The following is a 20,689-nucleotide window of genomic DNA, read 5'->3' as shown; positions in this document are numbered from 1 at the left end:
TGGCAAGGTGGAAATAATTAATCTGGTCAATTAAAAAGAAACAGGCAAATTAAGAAGCCGGAGCTGTCAGTGCGCCGCAGTAAGTTAGTGAGCAATGACCTGAGGAAGGCCTGTTTATTTAAATCTGCCCCGATGAAATTGTCTGCGGTTGGAGAGGTGCCTGCAGTACGTGGAGGGTGGGTAGCGGCAGGTAATCTCTGCATAGGAATGGGGAAGGACTGGAGCGTTGTTTCTTCAAGGGGGATCAAATGAGAAATCATTTTTTTTCTACTTAAAGTATTGTGTGTGTTTTTTTTAATCATGGAACTTATATTTAATGTGATTTGTGCATCTTTGGCAGACATTAAATGGTACAACCATATGAACTCTTGGTTTCCTTTCGTTATTCACAATGAGAGCCTGCTCTTGATTGGCTGCACTTCTATAAGCATATATAATCCTGCTCACTGGACACTGCCCCACTGTCCCACGGTTGAGGGGAAGATTGTTGTTGAGCCTTCACTCAAAGACCTGCCCCCTTTTCTGGAACAGTCCCGCTTAATTGCCCACAAAAATTAGGAGGTATGCTCGTAGGTCCGATTGCCTAAAGTGTTGAGTGAACGCCTTCCCCGTTCTGTCGGAGCCCTCCGCAGCTCACTCACAGTCCCTCTCAGCTGTCCCCCAGTTCCCCCCCGATCCCTGTCCGTCTCCCTGAAGCAGAGATGGGCAGGGAGTGCTCCCCGCCGCCATGCTCACGGGGACGTGTGTGTGCGTCCCGGTTAGATGGAGCACCTCTCCGCCAGCCTGCATCACCTACAGGGTACATTCACCTTCCTCGTCCCCATTCATGGCCACAGGTTGAGTGTCGTGGTCTTTTCATGCGTACAGGTCATAGAGCGCATACGTGAGCCAAAATAACAACTGGTATAGCAAAAACATCTCATCGCTATCCCTTCGCAATTTGACAGACACAAAGCCGACATTTGGGGGGGCGGTAACCGGTTGATTTCTGGGTGTGTCAGAAAAAACGCAGGTGGGCCCAGGCATTTTAAGGAAGGGTCTGGGACATCAGCGCCGGCCTAGATCAGCTTGTCTCAGTCGCAAAGGGATGGGCCGGGCATACTCCCTTTTGCACAGACTGGGAAAATCATTAGATGTCGAGTGAATTGCGTATGGATGTGCCAGTGGCGTAACTACTTAATGTGCGCCCCCCCGCCGCACATTTTTCAGCGCCCCCCCCCCGCTGCATTATGCCCGTACTTCATAAGAAGACTTCAGGATCGATGTTTGCCAGTTGCTGCAGGCGTATTTGTTCTGCAGGTGAGAAAAGAAAATAAGATAACTGGATTATCTTGGTGGAGGCGCAGGAGATAGAGCTGTGTGGTCAAGCGGCAGTACAAAAAATGGGGGTGTCACTCCCCAATATAGACAAACAGAAAAAGATATGGAGGTGACTGCGCTAATGAACAAATTATAATATGACTGGTTGACTGGTTTAATAGTCCATACGGTACCGTATTTTTGGGCCAGTTGGTTTAGTGGTAGTCCTTTTTCCGTTTATGGTACCTCACTGTTGTTTGGTGGAATTGGTGGCTCCAATTACCCCGTGGTCTGTCCCAATGGAGGGGAAATAGCTCCCTATAGGAGCGAAACGCATTGGTGAATTACCTGGGGCTGACTGACTGGACCCACCTTTCCATTTCCGCTACAATACCGTTTAACCTCTGAAGAAATTTTGGCTTGTTGGACTCAAAACCACTCCTGGGATCTACAAACACCCAGAGATACCCCATACCATCTATTGGGCTACAGAATCTGCAGGAGACATTACACCCTCCATTGGGACAGCCCACGGGGTAATTGGAGCCACCAATTCGACCAAACAACAGTGAGGTACCATAAACGGAAAAAGGACTACCACTAAACCAACTGGCCCAAAAATACGGTACCGTATGGACTATTAAACCAGTCAAAGTCACCCCCTGATATCCTCCCCTCCCTCATTTAAAAAAAAATTGTTTTACATTTTTTTATTTTACATTGTATGCTAGAAATTGTATATTAAATATCCTGAATATTGATTTGAGTAGCATATTGTAATTTGTTCATTAGCGCAGTCACATCCATATCTTTTTTTTTTTTTTTATTTGTTCTGCAGACTGCGCCACTGGTTGTGTACAAGCCTCGGTCTTGGCACGTTCAGGAAGCCTTCTTTTACATCATGTGATTAAATGAAGTGGTGCATGTTATTGCCTCTGTATGGGGTACATGATTGACAATAATACCATATGTGTGGGATAACACTGAGACTATATAAACAGCTGCTGCTAGGAATTACATTCCCGGAATCAGTCTGTACACTCCCTTACAAAATACATTATACCGGAGGGAATTCTTTGGATGTACTTGTAGTCACCGGATTTGTTTCAAATCAAATAAACCTTCTGAGTTCCGTAGCTGGCAAAGGTGAAAGACGTTCAAGCCATCAAGTTCAACCTGTTCTAAAACGTTCTTTCTATATTTAATATAATGTACAAATAGAAATGTTACATTCTACTAATGGTGATTAAGAGAAGGATCGTTATTATTATTGATGGGAGTTAAAGAAATGCTAATCATCCTGCAAATGCTAGCCCATAATTATTGTTTGGAAAATAGTTGTTATTAATAACTGCCATTAGGAGCGGTTACTGGTGCAGGTATCACTTTACGGCAAATACTAGAAGTGCTGGGCCAGCCACACAGAGAGCCAGGATGGCAATAATGAAATTTGGCCTACCGGCTTTCTATTTGACCCCCCAATTGCCATTACTGTCGGCAAGAAAGATGAGGGTGCACTGCGATGCCAGGCCCTCTTCAATTGTGGAAAACGATTGTGTGCTGCACATTTCATTAGCTAATTTGCACATTTATTGGAGGACAGGCGATATCCGATATTTAAATGATCTTACCCAGGATAACAACTTTTTCCTTGTTTTTTAAAAATTTTTTTATATAATCTGAGTTACCCATACCCACTTGTTATTGTTATACATTCCTCCAGCTTATTACTTATCACTCTAAAGTAAAAAAAAAAATCTTATATTCCGCTTATGACATTTGAAGCTCTATGCTTGAGATGGGTACAGGGCCAGAATCTCTAAGCTTCAAAAGTGATAAAATGGATAGTGATAAACAGCCAGCCAATCAGCTCCTACCTGTCATGTCACAGACTGTGTTTGAAAAATGTCAGACAGGAGCTGATTGGCTGGCTGTTTATCACTCTCTATTTTATCACTTCTGAAGTTTAGAGAATCTTGCCCTCAGTATGATTTGCCGCCAGCCTGGGGGGGGGGGGGGGGGGGGGGCAACCAGGCCCCTTGCAGGCCTCTATTCCCCCGCGATCACTGGTATTCGGGCTGGCAGTAATGTCAGCAGTTGGGATTTTGGCAGCAGGATCCCAACTGTCGGCATATTAACTTCATCCCCTTGAGATGATCCTCGACTGAAGGTTGTATTTCTCTGTTCTATACTTTGTTGACTGAGGAGCCATCTTCCTCGCATGACTCTTTCGAGGTTACCTGGGAAGTTGACTTGGGAAATGCACTGGATGGGGACAAATGGTCAGAGATTTGAGAAATTGCTGCCTTAGGTACAATTTGCGTTAAAGAAAGTTAATAAACTATTGTATAAGTGGTAGTAGTCTTCCCACCTTAGTGAAAAGTTCCCGAGGCACCTTCCTTCACATTTGGTGGTAATGCCCAAACAGTTTGAATCTTTGACAGGAAGTCACTGGCCATTTTCTCCAGACTCCCATCCCATGTGAACCTAAAGCCAGGTACTCATTAGATCAGTGGTTCCCAACCTGGGGATACTATGCAGACCGGTGGTACTACTTGAAAATAATATTGATAATGTCGTAAGAAGAAGTAGTATCTCAACGGTGTACAAAGTCTCCCATTGCCGTGGAGATGAACCGTCGCGTCAGTTCCGGTCTGCAGCGTCATCAGCGTCTCCTTGTGCTTTTGCCCAACCAGCAATCCACTGGGAGCTACCTGCTCTGCCCTCAGGCATCAGTGTTCATCTCCCCGACACTGACACAGGCGATAGCGGGAACCCCCGGAGACAGTACACAGCCAGCTGCCAGACACGGAGGGACCCAATTCAATACTCCTCTGCTATTCCTTAATATAAGGACACGCATACCGTTATCTTCCACTCCACTTGTAAGTACTGTGGATATTTCAAATTGAGAGGAGGGGGTACTCATAAATGAAAAGCCTAATCAAGGGGTACGGGAAAGAAAAATGTTTGGGAACCACTGCCTTACATGATATGTCATCCGATTTGATCCTAATGCGTACCCGTTATGTCGCTGATGATGCACACTCCCATCCTCCATTGACCATTCATGCAGCATGTCCATCTCCAGAATTCCATCGTTGCCGATATCGCCAATTGTTTATGCACTTGTTGATGCCGTTGCCTATTGTGTACGTTTTTTATTTTACCTTTGGATCTTCCTACGTTAACTTGGCATCAAAATAAACTCATACATCATAGGCAGCCATAAATACTGTTTTTTTCTGGGTTTTTATTCCTTAAACAATGTTATTACACAATCAAAAACAAAGAGAGATGTGACGTATGACGAGGCGGATGTGAAATATGACGAGGCGAATGTGACGTATGACGAGGCGGATGTGATGTATGATGAGGTGGATGTGACATATGGCGAGGGGGATGTGACGTATGACGAGGTAGATGTGACGTATGATGAGGCGGATGTGACATATGACGAGGGGGATGTGTGACGTACATATGACGATAGATGTGACTTACGACGAGGCAGATGTGAAGTATGGTGAAACGGCTGTGATGTATGGCGAGGCAGATGTGGCTTATTACGAGGCAGATGTGACTCATGGCGAGGAGGATGTGACGTATGGTGAAGCGAATGTTACGTATGGCGAGGCGCATTTAATGTATGACAAGACAGAGTGTGACGCATGGTGAGGCAGATGTGGTGTATGGCGAGAGGACATGACATATGGGGCCTTATTTTGATTCATTCTTTCTGACAAAATCCTTCTTAGATGGGCAAAACCATGTGCACTGCAGGTGGGGCAGGTGTTACTTGTGCAGAGAGAATTAGATTTGGGTGAGTCATTTTGTTTCTGTGCAGGGAAAATACTGACTGCTTTATTTTTACACTGCAATATAGATCTCACTTTGAAGTAAAATCCCACCCAAATCTAATTCTCTCTGCACAAGTAACACCTGCCCCACCTGCAGTGCACATGGTTTTGGAATTAGATTTGGGTGGGATTTTACTTCAAAGTGAGATCTATATTGCAGTGTAAAAATAAAGCAGTCAGTATTTTCCCTGCACAGAAACAAAATGACTCACCCAAATCTAATTCTCTCTGCACATGTTACATCTGCCCCCCTGCAGTGCACATGGTTTTGTCCATCTAAGAAGGATTCGGTCAGAAAGAATGAACCAAAATAAGGCCCATGGTGAGGCTGATGTGATATATGGTGAGATGGATATGGCTTATGGCGATACGGATGTGGCGCATGACTAGAGTGATATTCGTCGTATGCCAACACTTGGGCCAATCAGAGTCCGACAACGGAGCTTTGCAAGAGTGTCGGGCAAAGCTACGCTTCTGTGTCCCCACATTTTGTAAAATAAAAATTATAATTTGTTGCTTCTGCATCATCAATGGTGGGAAACCATATGGTTCTCCCCATCAATGCCAAAAGTATTTAACATTGGTCATAACCATTGATCATTTTAAATCATCAGCGGTCGACGGCCATCTTTAGGCACCACTGGATATGGCAAAAATCTCCTTTCTATCTGCATTATCTCATCCAGAATATTAGGACTGAATAGTGTATCGTGCATTGTGATAATTAGCATTACCTTGTAATAAGTTTTAAACAACGCAACTCTCCTATTTCGAGAGGTAGGAAGACATCTATAAAACATATCACACTATATATACATTATATTAAATGATTTAGTATAATGCTTCGTTAAAACTTGTCATGTTGTGTCCCCGACTCTGGTCTTTTAGCTTAGTACTTTCCGAAAAGGCCACTTAGTGTACAAGTCATGGAACGTCGGCTGAAGTTAACAAGACGGCACTTCCAGGATCCTCTGAAATCCAAATACTCTAAAACAGATGTGCCATTTTATTGCGATTTAAATTAGTCCATCACTAGTAAGGGGTAGGTTGTTAACTTCCAACCAATATAGCAGCACTAAAGTGAAATGACTGAGCATTTACCATTTGCGGCTCCAGATGATTGTTCTGTAGAACGACTCTGTCGGAGACAAAAGGTAGAACTCTGCAAAGATATAAAATGTGTATTATAGATTGTGAAGTCATTTGAGTTAGATGGCTGGTGTATATCAGATTTAACAGTCCTTCTTCGGAACCATTAATATTGGTGTTTATTGATTTTCACCTGCACGTTTCTGGGAAATTGGTTAATTTGGAGATTTACACAGAAAGTCAGTTGTGAAAAAGAGACATTGTTAATAGATTTGCTAATTCCTTTATGCATATTTTGTCTTAAATGCCAAATGAGAAAGTTCTTACCACTTCTATGTAATGTACTTTGTTCCAACTCTGCTGCAATGCAGGTATCGTATGCAGAGGCAAATATAATGGGGAGATGAAAGGAATATTGGAACGGATTATTGCTGGTTTGTACTATACAACAAAAACATATAAAGTTAAAGGATGTTTTGCAGCATGAAACAACAATGGGAAATTATATTTTTCAATAGAATTTATACATTATAAAGCACCACAGGTGAATATTGCAGAGTCTGTAATCACCAACTGCCCAGAGCACGGAACTAGCACTGTACCTGTAATTACCAACTGCCCAGAGCCAGGGAATAGCACTGTACCTGTAATTACCAACTGCCCAGAGCCAGGGAATAGCACTGTACCTGTAATTACCAACTGCCCAGAGCCAGGGAATAGCACTGTACCTGTAATTACCAACTGCCCAGAGCCAGGGAATAGCACTGTACCTGTAATTACCAACTGCCCAGAGCCAGGGAATAGCACTGTACCTGTAATTACCAACTGCCCAGAGCCAGGGAATAGCACAGTGCCTGTAATTACCAACTGCCCAGAGCGAGGAACTAGCACAGTGCCTGTAATTACCATCTGCCCAGAGCCAAGAACTAGCACAGTGCCTGTAATTATCATCTGCCCAGAGCCAAGAACTAGCACTGTACCTGTAATTACCAACTGCCCAGAGCCAGGAACTAGCACAGTGCCTGTAATTACCATGTGCCCAGACCCAGGAACTGGCACAGTGCCTGTAATTATCAACTGCCCAGAGCCAGGAACTAGCACAGTGCCTGTAATTACTATCTGCCCAGAGCCAGGAACTAGCACAGTGCCTGTAATTACCATGTGCCCAGAGCCAGGAACTGGCACAGTGCCTGTAATTATCAACTGCCCAGAGCCAGGGAATAGCACTGTACCTGTAATTACCAACTGCCCAGACCCAGGAAGTAGCACAGTGCCTGTAATTACCAACTGCCCAGAGCGAGGAACAAGCACTGTACCTGTAAGTACCAACTGCCCAGAGCCAGGAACTAGCACAGTGCCTGTAATTACCAACTGCCCAGAGCCAGGGAATAGCACAGTGCCTGTAATTACCAACTGCCCAGAGCGAGGAACTAGCACTGTACCTGTAAGTACCAACTGCCCAGAGCCAGGAACTAGCACAGTGCCTGTAATTACCAACTGCCCAGAGCCAGGGAATAGCACAGTGCCTGTAATTACCAACTGCCCAGAGCCAGGAACTAGCACAGTGCCTGTAATTACCAACTGCCCAGGGCCAGGAACTAGCACTGTACCTGTAATTAGCAACTGCCGAGAGCCAGGAACCAGCACAGTGGCTGTAATCACCAACTACCCAGAACCAGCACAGTGCCTGTAATTACCAACTGCCCAACAGGTCAGCACCATTTACATGATTTAACATATTTCCATGATTTTATCAATAATAACTTTTGGCCCATTGGGTCCGCGAATAAAAATACAGATGGAGCAGCTTACATTGGAGCTGCTCCTGGCGATTCTATCACCATTTGCCAGCCACCCCCAGAAAGGGGCTTGCGCTGCCCATTCTGATGGAGCCCTCCCTCCAGCTGCTCTCCGCTGCTCCCCCGTAGTTGCCTGCATCCCCCACTAGTCCTACCCGTCTCCCTGAAGCGGAGATGGGCAGGGAATCCGCTCCCTGCCGCCTTGTTAAGGGGGGGCACGCAAGCGTGTGAGATACTCGCGCATCCCCGCCAGCTGGAGCTCCTGTACACCAGCCTGTGCCAGCTCAGGAGATCTGGTGATAGTTCAGGCTGGCTGACAGGTGCTCCATCTGTATGCTGACACTTACTGAGGGGTGCCGGGGGTTAAAGAGAGTTTAGGAACAGTTATAAAATACAAATAGGGGTGCCCCACCAACTGCCATTCCAAACTGTCTCAGTGACAGTTGGTGGGGCTTTTTCCGATTTGAATGTTGGACTGTGCTGCAGCCCCAACTCTACAGCCGCCACTGGTTATGGGGGATGTGCCGTAATGATGCGCTCTGTAGCCGCCACTGGTTATGGGGGATGTGCCATAATGATGCGCTCTGCAGCCGCCACTGGTTATGGGGGATGTGCCATAATGATGTGCTCTGCAGCCGCCACTGGTTATGGGGGATGTGCCGTAATGATGCGCTCTGCAGCCGCCACTGGTTATGGGGGATGGGCCGTAATGATGCGCTCTGCAGCCGCCACTGGTTATGGGGGATGTGCCGTAATGATGCGCTCTGCAGCCGCCACTGGTTATGGGGGATGTGCCGTAATGATGCGCTCTGCAGCCGCCACTGGTTATGGGGGATGTGCCATAATGATGCGCTCTGCAGCCACCACTGGTTATGGGGGATGTGCCGTAATGATGCGCTCTGCAGCCGCCACTGGTTATGGGGGATGTGCCGTAATGATGCGCTCTGCAGCCGCCACTGGTTATGGGGGATGTGCCATAATGATGCGCTCTGCAGCCGCCACTGGTTATGAGGGATGTGCCGTAATAATGCGCTCTGCAGCCGCCACTGGTTATGGGGGATGTGCCATAATGATGCGCTCTGCAGCCGCCACTGGTTATGGGGGATGTGCCGTAATGATGCGCTCTGCAGCCGCCACTGGTTATGGGGGATGTGCCGTAATGATGCGCTCTGCAGCCGCCACTGGTTATGGGGGATGTGCCGTAATGATGCGCTCTGCAGCCGCCACTGGTTATGGGGGATGTGCCGTAATGATGCGCTCTGCAGCCGCCACTGGTTATGGGGGATGTGCCATAATGATGCGCTCTGCAGCCGCCACTGGTTATGGGGGATGGGCCGTAATGATGCGCTCTGCAGCCGCCACTGGTTATGGGGGATGTGCCGTAATGATGCGCTCTGCAGCCGCCACTGGTTATGGGGGATGTGCCGTAATGATGCGGTCTGCAGCCGCCACTGGTTATGGGGATGTGTCGTAATGATGCGCTCTGCAGCCGCCACTGGTTATGGGGGATGTGCCGTAATGATACGCTCTGCAGCCGCCACTGGTTATGGGGGATGTGCCATAATGATGCACTCTGCAGCCGCCACTGGTTATGGGGGATGTGCCGTAATGATGCGCTCTGCAGCCGCCACTGGTTATGGGGGATGTGCCGTAATGATGCGCTCTGCAGCCGCCACTGGTTATGGGGGATGTGCCGTAATGATGCACTCTGCAGCCGCCACTGGTTATGGGGGATGTGCCGTAATGATGCGCTCTGCAGCCGCCACTGGTTATGGGGGATGTGCCGTAATGATGCGCTCTGCAGCCGCCACTGGTTATGGGGGATGTGCCGTAATGATGCGCTCTGCAGCCGCCACTGGTTATGGGGGATGTGCCGTAATGATGCGCTCTGCAGCCGCCACTGGTTATGGGGGATGTGCCGTAATGATGCGCTCTGCAGCCGCCACTGGTTATGGGGGATGTGCCGTAAAGATGATGCGCTCTGCAGCCGCCACTGGTTATGGGGGATGTGCCGTAAAGATGATGCGCTCTGCAGCCGCCACTGGTTATGGGGGATGTGCCGTAATGATGCGCTCTGCAGCCGCCACTGGTTATGGGGGATGTGCCGTAATGATGCGCTCTGCAGCCGCCACTGGTTATGGGGGATGTGCCATAATGATGCGCTCTGCAGCCGCCACTGGTTATGGGGGATGTGCCGTAATGATGCGCTCTGCAGCCGCCACTGGTTATGGGGGATGTGCCGTAATGATGCGCTCTGCAGCCGCCACTGGTTATGGGGGATGTGCCGTAATGATGCGCTCTGCAGCCGCCACTGGTTATGGGGGATGTGCCGTAATGATGCGCTCTGCAGCCGCCACTGGTTATGGGGGATGTGCCGTAATGATGCGCTCTGCAGCCGCCACTGGTTATGGGGGATGTGCCGTAATGATGCGCTCTGCAGCCGCCACTGGTTATGGGGGATGTGCCGTAATGATGCGCTCTGCAGCCGCCACTGGTTATGGGGGATGTGCCGTAAAGATGATGCGCTCTGCAGCCGCCACTGGTTATGGGGGATGTGCCGTAAAGATGATGCGCTCTGCAGCCGCCACTGGTTATGGGGGATGTGCCGTAATGATGCGCTCTGCAGCCGCCACTGGTTATGGGGGATGTGCCGTAATGATGCGCTCTGCAGCCGCCACTGGTTATGGGGGATGTGCCGTAATGATGCGCTCTGCAGCCACCACTGGTTATGGGGGATGTGCCGTAATGATGCGCTCTGCAGCCGCCACTGGTTATGGGGGATGTGCCGTAATGATGCGCTCTGCAGCCGCCACTGGTTATGGGGGATGTGCCGTAATGATGCGCTCTGCAGCCGCCACTGGTTATGGGGGATGTGCCGTAATGATGCGCTCTGCAGCCGCCACTGGTTATGGGGGATGTGCCGTAATGATGCGCTCTGCAGCCGCCACTGGTTATGGGGGATGTGCCGTAATGATGCGCTCTGCAGCCGCCACTGGTTATGGGGGATGTGCCGTAATGATGCGCTCTGCAGCCGCCACTGGTTATGGGGAATGTGCCGTAATGATGCGCTCTGCAGCCGCCACTGGTTATGGGGAATGTGCCGTAATGATGCGCTCTGCAGCCGCCACTGGTTATGGGGGATGTGCCGTAATGATGCGCTCTGCAGCCGCCACTGGTTATGGGGGATGTGCCGTAATGATGCGCTCTGCAGCCGCCACTGGTTATGGGGGATGTGCCGTAATGATGCGCTCTGCAGCCGCCACTGGTTATGGGGGATGTGCCGTAATGATGCGCTCTGCAGCCGCCACTGGTTATGGGGGATGTGCCGTAATGATGCGCTCTGCAGCCGCCACTGGTTATGGGGGATGTGCCGTAAAGATGATGCGCTCTGCAGCCGCCACTGGTTATGGGGGATGTGCCGTAAAGATGATGCGCTCTGCAGCCGCCACTGGTTATGGGGGATGTGCCGTAATGATGCGCTCTGCAGCCGCCACTGGTTATGGGGGATGTGCCGTAATGATGCGCTCTGCAGCCGCCACTGGTTATGGGGGATGTGCCGTAATGATGCGCTCTGCAGCCGCCACTGGTTATGGGGGATGTGCCGTAATGATGCGCTCTGCAGCCGCCACTGGTTATGGGGGATGTGCCGTAATGATGCGCTCTGCAGCCGCCACTGGTTATGGGGGATGTGCCGTAATGATGCGCTCTGCAGCCGCCACTGGTTATGGGGAATGTGCCGTAATGATGCGCTCTGCAGCCGCCACTGGTTATGGGGGATGTGCCGTAATGATGCGCTCTGCAGCCGCCACTGGTTATGGGGGATGTGCCGTAATGATGCGCTCTGCAGCCGCCACTGGTTATGGGGGATGTGCCGTAATGATGCGCTCTGCAGCCGCCACTGGTTATGGGGGATGTGCCGTAATGATGCGCTCTGCAGCCGCCACTGGTTATGGGGGATGTGCCGTAATGATGCGCTCTGCAGCCGCCACTGGTTATGGGGGATGTGCCGTAATGATGCGCTCTGCAGCCGCCACTGGTTATGGGGGATGTGCCGTAAAGATGATGCGCTCTGCAGCCGCCACTGGTTATGGGGGATGTGCCGTAATGATGCGCTCTGCAGCCGCCACTGGTTATGGGGGATGTGCCGTAATGATGCGCTCTGCAGCCGCCACTGGTTATGGGGGATGTGCCGTAATGATGCGCTCTGCAGCCGCCACTGGTTATGGGGGATGTGCCGTAATGATGCGCTCTGCAGCCGCCACTGGTTATGGGGGAGGTGCCGTAATGATGCGCTCTGCAGCCGCCACTGGTTATGGGGGATGTGCTGTAAAGCATCCCACACTGTTTTTCTGCACTCATAATTGTCTCATGATAATGTAGGCTCAGCATTGCAGGTTTCCTGTGCACCACTATAGGGCTGTGATGTGCTGCCTCTATGTATATTTACGGTCAGAACCACTGTGGCGCCTTATCAATAAAAGCTAATAATAATAATAATTAAATAATGATCCCTTACTACTGCAGCAAAGACATACAGGACCTTCACTTATTTTCTTTCCACTGCTTCTTGATGCAAGGATTAATCTCTTCCTGACTGTAATTAAGGACTTACTTCTTCACTGGTCATTACAATGCAAAGCATCCTTCAGTTGTATTCAAATCAGGCAAAGTCCGCCATTAATCACCTTGGTGTAAATCAGAGCTATGTGCTGCTGTATATCTGTAGAAATATATTAGGACGTGGTGTGCGCATATGTCATATATATAGTTTTTGTAAAAAAAAAAACATTTAAACCAGTATTCCTGAGAGAGGAAGATATAGGAGAGTGCAAGATACTTTACCTCAGGTCTCGCAGCTATTTCTAAAACATGGAAGTTTGCATATTAATCATTGGTCATGCCCGGCACAGGTGGCAGGAGCAGGCTTCAATCTCAAAACACCCCCCCCCCCCAGATAATATTTATTATATATATGCCACAGCCACCTTCTCCTCCTCACATGTCAGCCTAACTACCCTCACTCCCCTGTCCCATATAACCGTCATCCTCCTCCCCCTGTCACATATAACCCTCATCCTCCTCTCCCTGTCACATATAACCCTCATCCTCCTCCCCTGTCATATATAACCCTCATCCTCCTCCCCTGTCATATATAACCCTCACCCCCCCCCCCACCCTGTCATATAAAACCCTCATCCTTCCCACCCCTGTCACATATAACCCTCATCCTCCCCACCCCTGTCACATATAACCCTCATCCTCCCCCGTCACATATAACCCTCATCCTCCTCCCTGTCACATATATCCCTCATCCTCCCCTTCCTGTCGCATATAACTCTCATCCTTCCCACCTCTGTCACATATAACCCTCATCCTTCCCACCCCTGTCACATATAACCCTTATCCCCCCACCCTGTCACATATAACCCTCATACTCCTCCCCCTGTCACATATAACCCTCATTCTCCCCACCCCAGTCACATATAACCCTCATTCTCCCCACCCAGTGATTACTCCCATTCTGAAAAAAAAAACACACAATTCTTTCTAACTACGTCCTATCTCTCAGCTCCCATGCCTCTCCAAGTTACTGGAGAGACTTGTCCACTCTCACCTCACACACTTTCTTAACTCTCACACCCTATTAGACCCACTTCAGTCAGGCTTTCATTCCCAACACTCCACTGATACATCACTGACTAAAGTGGTGAATGATCTGGTAACTGCTAAGTCTAAAGGCCATTACTCACTACTTATTCTTCTAGATCTTTCTGCTGCATTGGACACTGTGGATCACACTCTTCTCTTACAAACACTACACTCCCTAGGTCTTAATGATACAGCTCTTTCTTGGTTCACATCTTACCTATCTGATCGCACTTTCAGTGTTCGCTTCTCTGACACTACCTCCTCTTCACTACCTGTGTCAGTTAAAGTTCCGCAAGGCTCAGTCTTAGGTCCTCTGCTTTTCTCAATCTATACCTCATCTCTTGGCAAACTTATCAGCTCTTTCAAGTTTCAGTATCATTTATATGCGGATGGTACTCAAATCTATCTATCAACCCCAAAGTTGTCATTAGTGGTTTTTGGCCGAGTCTCTGAATGCCTCTCTGCCATGTCATCTTGAATGTCTTCTCACCACCTCAAACTCAATATTTCCATAACTGAATTACTTATATTCCCACCAGCTAAGAACAGTAACCATACTGCGATATCCATCACTGTTGACAACTCTGCAATCGACCCTATTATTATTTATTTATTAACAGTTTCTTATATAGCACATACATATTCCGCAGCGCTTTACAGAAAATATTGGAACATTCACATTAGTCCCTGCCCCAGTGGAGCTTACAATCTATGTTCCCTAAAACATGTACACGCACACACAGACATTCTAGGGTTAATTTTTTTGTTGGGAGCCAATTAGCCTACCAGTATATTTTTGGATTGTGGGAGGAAACTGGAGTACCCAGAGGAAACCCACGCAAGTACGGGGAGAATATACAAACTCTGCACAGTTAGAGCCATGGTGGGAATTGAACTCATGACCGTCCGTACTGCCCTACTCCACAAGCTTATGGCCTAGGGGTCATCAACGACTCTGAACTGTCCTTTGTTCCCAAATTCAATCTGTCTCCAAATTATGTTACATGCATCTCAAAAACATATCCAAAATACGACCGCATCTCACAGAAGACACTACCTAATCTCTCTACTCATTATATCCCGCATTGATTATTGCAATACTCTCCTAACAGGTCTTCTTAAGAACAAACTCTCGCCCCTGTAATCCATTTTAAATGCTGCTGCTAGGCTGATCTTCCTTGCAAGACGCTCATCCTCTGCTGATCCGCTCTGCCAGTCCCTCCATTGGTTGCCTGTATTTACCGTATTCAGTATAAAATACTTCTACTCACATATAATGCTATTAACCATACTGCACCAGCATATATCTCTTTACTTATAACAAAATATCTCCCATCTCGACCGCTCGCTCTGCACAAGATCTGCGTCTCTCTTCTGCATGGATAACCAGCTCCCAACTTTGAAGCGTTCCCTGAAAACTCACCTCTTCAGGCAAGCCTATCATATTTCCAAATGCTTAACCCTCTGAGGCATTTATGTATTCTAAAGCTTCCCTTCTGGACCTACAAGCTATGCTATTACTGGTGCCTGTCCTTGTGTTTCCCTCCTATGTCGCTATGGCCCTCCTACCTCCCAGTTTGGTTTATCACTGTCTACAATTGTAAAGCGCAACAGAATCTGCTGCACTATATAAGAAACTGTAACGGAATCTGCTGCGCTATATAAGAAACTGTAACGGAATCTGCTGCGCTATATAAGAAACGAAAAATAAATAAATAAATGAATAGCTAAAGTTTCTTAAATACAATATTACAATGCTACCAGCTGGATAGACTTATCTGCCGGGCATATCTTTACAATAACATTTGGCTGCCCAGTTTTGCAGGATTAGGATCCGTTTTACATAGGGGATTTTTTGATAAATAGATGCCTTATATGCTATATCTTTTTTTAATTGCAGAACTCGCTTTACTTTATACTACTTGTTTGTTTTCCCACCCTGGGTTCATTTTAGTTTTACTTTGGCAATCATCCTACCTCTGGCCTACTGTTGAATCAACATTTTCTACAGCACGGAACAAATAACAGACACTGAAATAAATGACAGTCTGTAAATTAAGATTGATGGTTTGGGCAGTGGAGAGACAGAACCGTAGAGCTGGGAGTTTTGGATACCATATTGTCTGGCACTGGAGAGGATTTTGTTGTGCCGGAGAAAGATTGCATGAACCGTGTGAGAAAGCCGTGGGAGGAAATCAGCGTTCACTGTTTCTATTTTTCTTGTGTAGAAATCCTTCTTTAATGGGTTTTCTGCTCCGATTAAACTTTTTTTTTTACACTATAGAAGACGTAGGGAAATTTGTGGCTGCAGGGCCACCGTCCAGTGGGAATTGCCAGGACTCGAATACTGGGTCAAGGCACAAAGGGGGCCCGGCAGCATATCACAGTTCAGCAGCCAGTTATGATGAACGACAGCGCCGGTATTTCTATTTCAGTGTTGGCTGCAAGCCAATTGCAGCTCACGGAACCGGCGGCCAAACAGGAACCGGATTGAGTTGTATGCCCAGATTTAGGCCCATTTATTATGGATCGCATTTACAATGTGATCTGGGTGGAATATTACTGGGCGGGATGTATCATCCCTGATACGCAGGGACAGGGCTCCGAAAGGAGCCCATTCCTGCAATTTGCTGAGCCAGGCACCTGGGGGTCTGCGCATGTGTGGTTAGTGCTAACTCCCTGCTGACCTCACTGCCCCGGCAGCAGTGCGGTGTGTAGCCCATAGGCTACAATGGGCTACTGCCATGTCAGAATGGCGGTATCCCATAGATGCGATGCTGCCTGATGTTGATTCATCGGGCAGCTTTGCATCCCCCATAGAAATCTATCCCCCATAGAAATCTATGGGGGTACAGGAGGGATCGCAGCAGGGATTGGAGATTCCTGCTGCGTTCCCCCCCTTACATACATTGGGGTGATAATTAATATTTGCAGCTAACCTTTTCGGGGATCTATCCAAAGAAACCATTAGCTGGGAGCTGTGTGTGCAATCTATGCTTGCATAACGTAGGACAGGAGCTGGATGTCGCCTCTACAGATACCGGTCTGACTGCTGGTTACCAGACACATAGTCAGTCGCTATATTCGGTTGTATCCTGGGGCAGCTCCTGGTGGATCACAATCAGGAGCATGAGTTTTTGCAGGGGGTACAGTGTTGCAAGTAAGGGGGTACGGCGTGGAACGGAGTACCTGTAAGAAATATGTTGCAGGTACGCAGTACCACTTACCCCTTGACCCACTGTCAATTCTATTTTTATTTTAAGTCTAAATATAATGCATCCGCAGCCCGCCCAACCAGCATTATGATTGGTGCTGTATGCAGCTACCGGCTACTGCTGATTTAGCCTGTCACACTGACAGGCATCAGCGGCGCCGACAGCATGAAGAGCAGGCTCCACTATTGTAAGCACAAGCTGCCCGGCTCTCCCCCAAGCAAGAGCCAACCCAGTCATTCCCTGTTTCTCATTCCCTGTCTCCTGATGCCACGCCACTATTGTCATTTAGTCACTCCTCTAGCTTTGTGTGACCACGCCCCCTCATGACACATGGCCATGCCCATTTTTGGTGGAGGCTATCAGTGCCACCAAAAAAAAAATTCTACTTGCACCACTGAGGGGGTGTGAATAAGTGCCAAAAAGATAAAGGTACCGGTAATGTGCGGCTCTGCTACCAGCCTACCACAAGGATACCTTTTGTCTGGCAATCGGGTATTATGAGGCACCCATTGACTAGCAATTGGTTAGCCTGGGGATACATGGAGGGTCAGTCCTAGAGGACAAGCGAATGAATGTGTGCAATGTGCCTGACCCTCAGGGGCAGATTTATTAAGCTTGGTGAAGTGATAAACTGTCTGGTTTTTATCACCGGCCAATCAGCTCCTACCTGTGAAGTTACAGGCTTGGTTTGAAAAATGACATGTAGGAGCTGATTGGCCGGTGATAAAAACCAGACACTTTATCACTTCACTGAGCTTAATAAATCTACCAGTTTGAGACAGTCAGAAACCATACCTCTCAACTGTCTTGATTTGGCTGGACAGTCCCATTTTTTGGGGAAAAAGTCCTGTTGTCCCACCCACGGGCAGAATGTCCCGTGATAGGCGGTGAAGTTGGGATCCCTTCTCTCACTCGCTGCTCTGCTTAGCGGAGCAGCATTGTATAGACGCCGTGCGCATGTGGCACTTAACCTCTTGTGTCCCGAATTATAAAGATCAAATAAATATACTGGTGCTATATAATTATTTAATAAAGATGCAAATCACAAAACCCATATTCTGTTTATCCATAAAGTATTCTACATAGAACTCGCTGCTGAAATAAATAATCGGTGTTAGAGATTTTCTCTCTGTGTGATCTCCTATTTGTCAAGCGGTAATGAGTCCGCTGTTGTAGCTCAGCGCCCCAACCTGCACCTTCTATAATATACAGTACAGTATGTGTCCTATCTGCTCTTTGCAGATCTAGGGATTATCTCCTACATAACCCGCCACATTCCAGCATACATCTAACCGCATCCGATCACACATTGCCGTGTCTGAAGAAAGTTGTAATGCTTCCAGAAAAGGAACTTCCTGTCCCCAGTGCAGTTTGGACATAAATGTTAAGTGCTCCCATATTAAATGTGTTTTACTCTGTCTCCAGATTACTTTATTGTGGAATTCTAAATCCTGCTGGTAACTGTAGTTTCTTATTTGCCAAATGTTTTTAATTAATCTGCTATTGCTTTATGGATCTCTGCCTATTCCGGAGCTTTGCTGCGATTCCCCAAGGGAGATAGACTCCAAACTTATCTGCTTACAAAGTCATTTGATTACTGCACCTTGTGGTGGTGAACTATCGATTACATTTTATGTATTACGTTATTTATTTAGCGTACACATATTCCACAGGGCTTTATTCACATCAGTCCCTGCCCCAGTGGAACTTACAATCTATATTCCCTACCACGGACACAATAGGTTTAATTTTATCAGGAACCAATTAGCCTACCAGTATATTTTTGGATTGTGGGAGAAAACCGGAGTACCTGGAGTAAACCCAAGCAAGCTTGGGGAGAATATACAAACTCCACACAGGTAATGCCATGGTGGGGACCCATGGCCTCATCTGTGCTGCCCATTGTATCCTTAACCTAGCCTAGCAATAACTCACACGGACACCTTATTCTACAAATAACGACACAGACAACAACTGCGTAAGGTAATATATTTATTTAAATGGTATGACCCTTATTTGTAAAAGGGATGGCAAAGAAAGCACTTGAGACCAGCTCCAGTCTATGGCATGGCGAGGACACTTCCAGGAAGTGTCCAATGTCCCCCCACGGAGGCAGGACTCGACAGCAACCACCTGACACCTCACCTGACCGCAGGTCGAGAGCACCTTCTCGACGATTTTAATTAAAGTTATAGAATCGAATTAGGTGATAGCCTGAAGGCCAGGTAGCACTGAGAGATAGAAAGGTAATAGGGAGGGTGGGGTTCCAGACTCAGGGCCTTATTTTAGTTCACTCTTTCTGACAAAATCCTTCTTAGATGGGCAAAACCATGTGCACTGCAGGTGGGGCAGATGTAACTTGTGCAGATATAATTAGATTTGGGTGGGGTTTTACTTCAAAGTGAGATCTATATTGAAGTGTAAAAATAAAGCAGCCAGTATTTTCCCTTCACAGAAACAAAATAACTCACCCAAATCTAATTCTCTCTGCACATTTTACATCTGCCCCCCTGCAGTGCACATGGTTTTGTCCATCTAAGAAGGATTTTGTCAGAAAGAGTGAACCAAAATAAGGCCCTCAAAGAGGAAGTCACTTCACCCAGACTTCTCCTAATATACCCCTCTGTAAGCTAACGCCCCTAAGCTACCTGGTTGGCTAACACACCTACCACTCACTACCTGAGCTTTTCCTGAGCAACCTGCCTTCTTTAATAACTTTATTTAAACAGTCACTAAATTTACAGGCTCTTAAATGCACTTAAGTCTATGCAGCCCTTGTTCTATCGTGGTAGGATAATGTTTTCGGTACTTGTTTCCTAGCACGGCCACACCGATTTACATCGGGGTGGTCGTGTCGGAAAAATCGGGTCGATCGCATCGCATGCGATTTGGTCGCATGCGATGCGATCGACGCGACCGACCGATTTTGGACCCGATTTTTTTTTTTAATGAAATGTAAATCGGGTCCCTGGGACCCGATTTTACATTGGATTCAATGTAAAATATTCCCAACCCCCCCAAATGTCACGGCGTACACCCCACCCCACGATAGACGCCAACCCGAAGCGTGGCGAGCGCAGCGAGCCCGCGAGGGGCGGCGGTGCGCGTCCTCCGACCTTTTCATTCCCCTACTATCCACGTCGGCGTGGAGTTGAGAATAGAATAGTGTGGCGAGCGCAGCGAGCCACCGAGCCCGAAGCGTGGCGAGCGCAGCGAGCCCCGCGAGGGGACGCGTATACCTGTGAAGTTATACGCGTCCCCTCGCGGGGCTCGCTGCGCTCGCCGCGCTCGCCACGCTTCGGGCGCGCTGCGCTCGCCACACTATTCTATTCTCAACTCCACGCCGACGTGGATAGTAGGGGAATGAAAAGGTCGGAGGACGCGCACCGCCGCCCCTCGCGGGCTCGCTGCGCTCGCCACGCTTCGGGTTGGCGTCTATCGTGGGGTGACGACGGGGACATCTATAATGTGAAATGGGTCATATTGGCCCATTTCACATTTTTCACATTTTTTCAGGATTTCAATGTTAAAAAATCTTTTAACATTGAAGCCTATGGAAAAATCGGGGGCATCGCGTCGGGACCTATGTTAATGGTCCCGACCGACGCGATGCCCCCGATATTTTACCTTTCCCGACACGATTTCAATGTTAAAATATTTTTTAACATTGAAGCCTATGGGGAAATCGCGGGCATCGCGTCGGTCGCGTCGGGACCATTGTTAACGGTCCCGACCGACGCGATGCCCCCGATATTTTGTCCTAGCCGGCCAAATGGACCTG

Source organism: Crinia signifera, chromosome 7 (assembly GCF_055691185.1).
Source record: "Crinia signifera chromosome 7, ASM5569118v1, whole genome shotgun sequence".
In the NCBI taxonomy this organism is placed as follows: Eukaryota; Metazoa; Chordata; class Amphibia; order Anura; family Myobatrachidae; genus Crinia; species Crinia signifera.
This window is presented reverse-complemented; position numbering follows the sequence as displayed.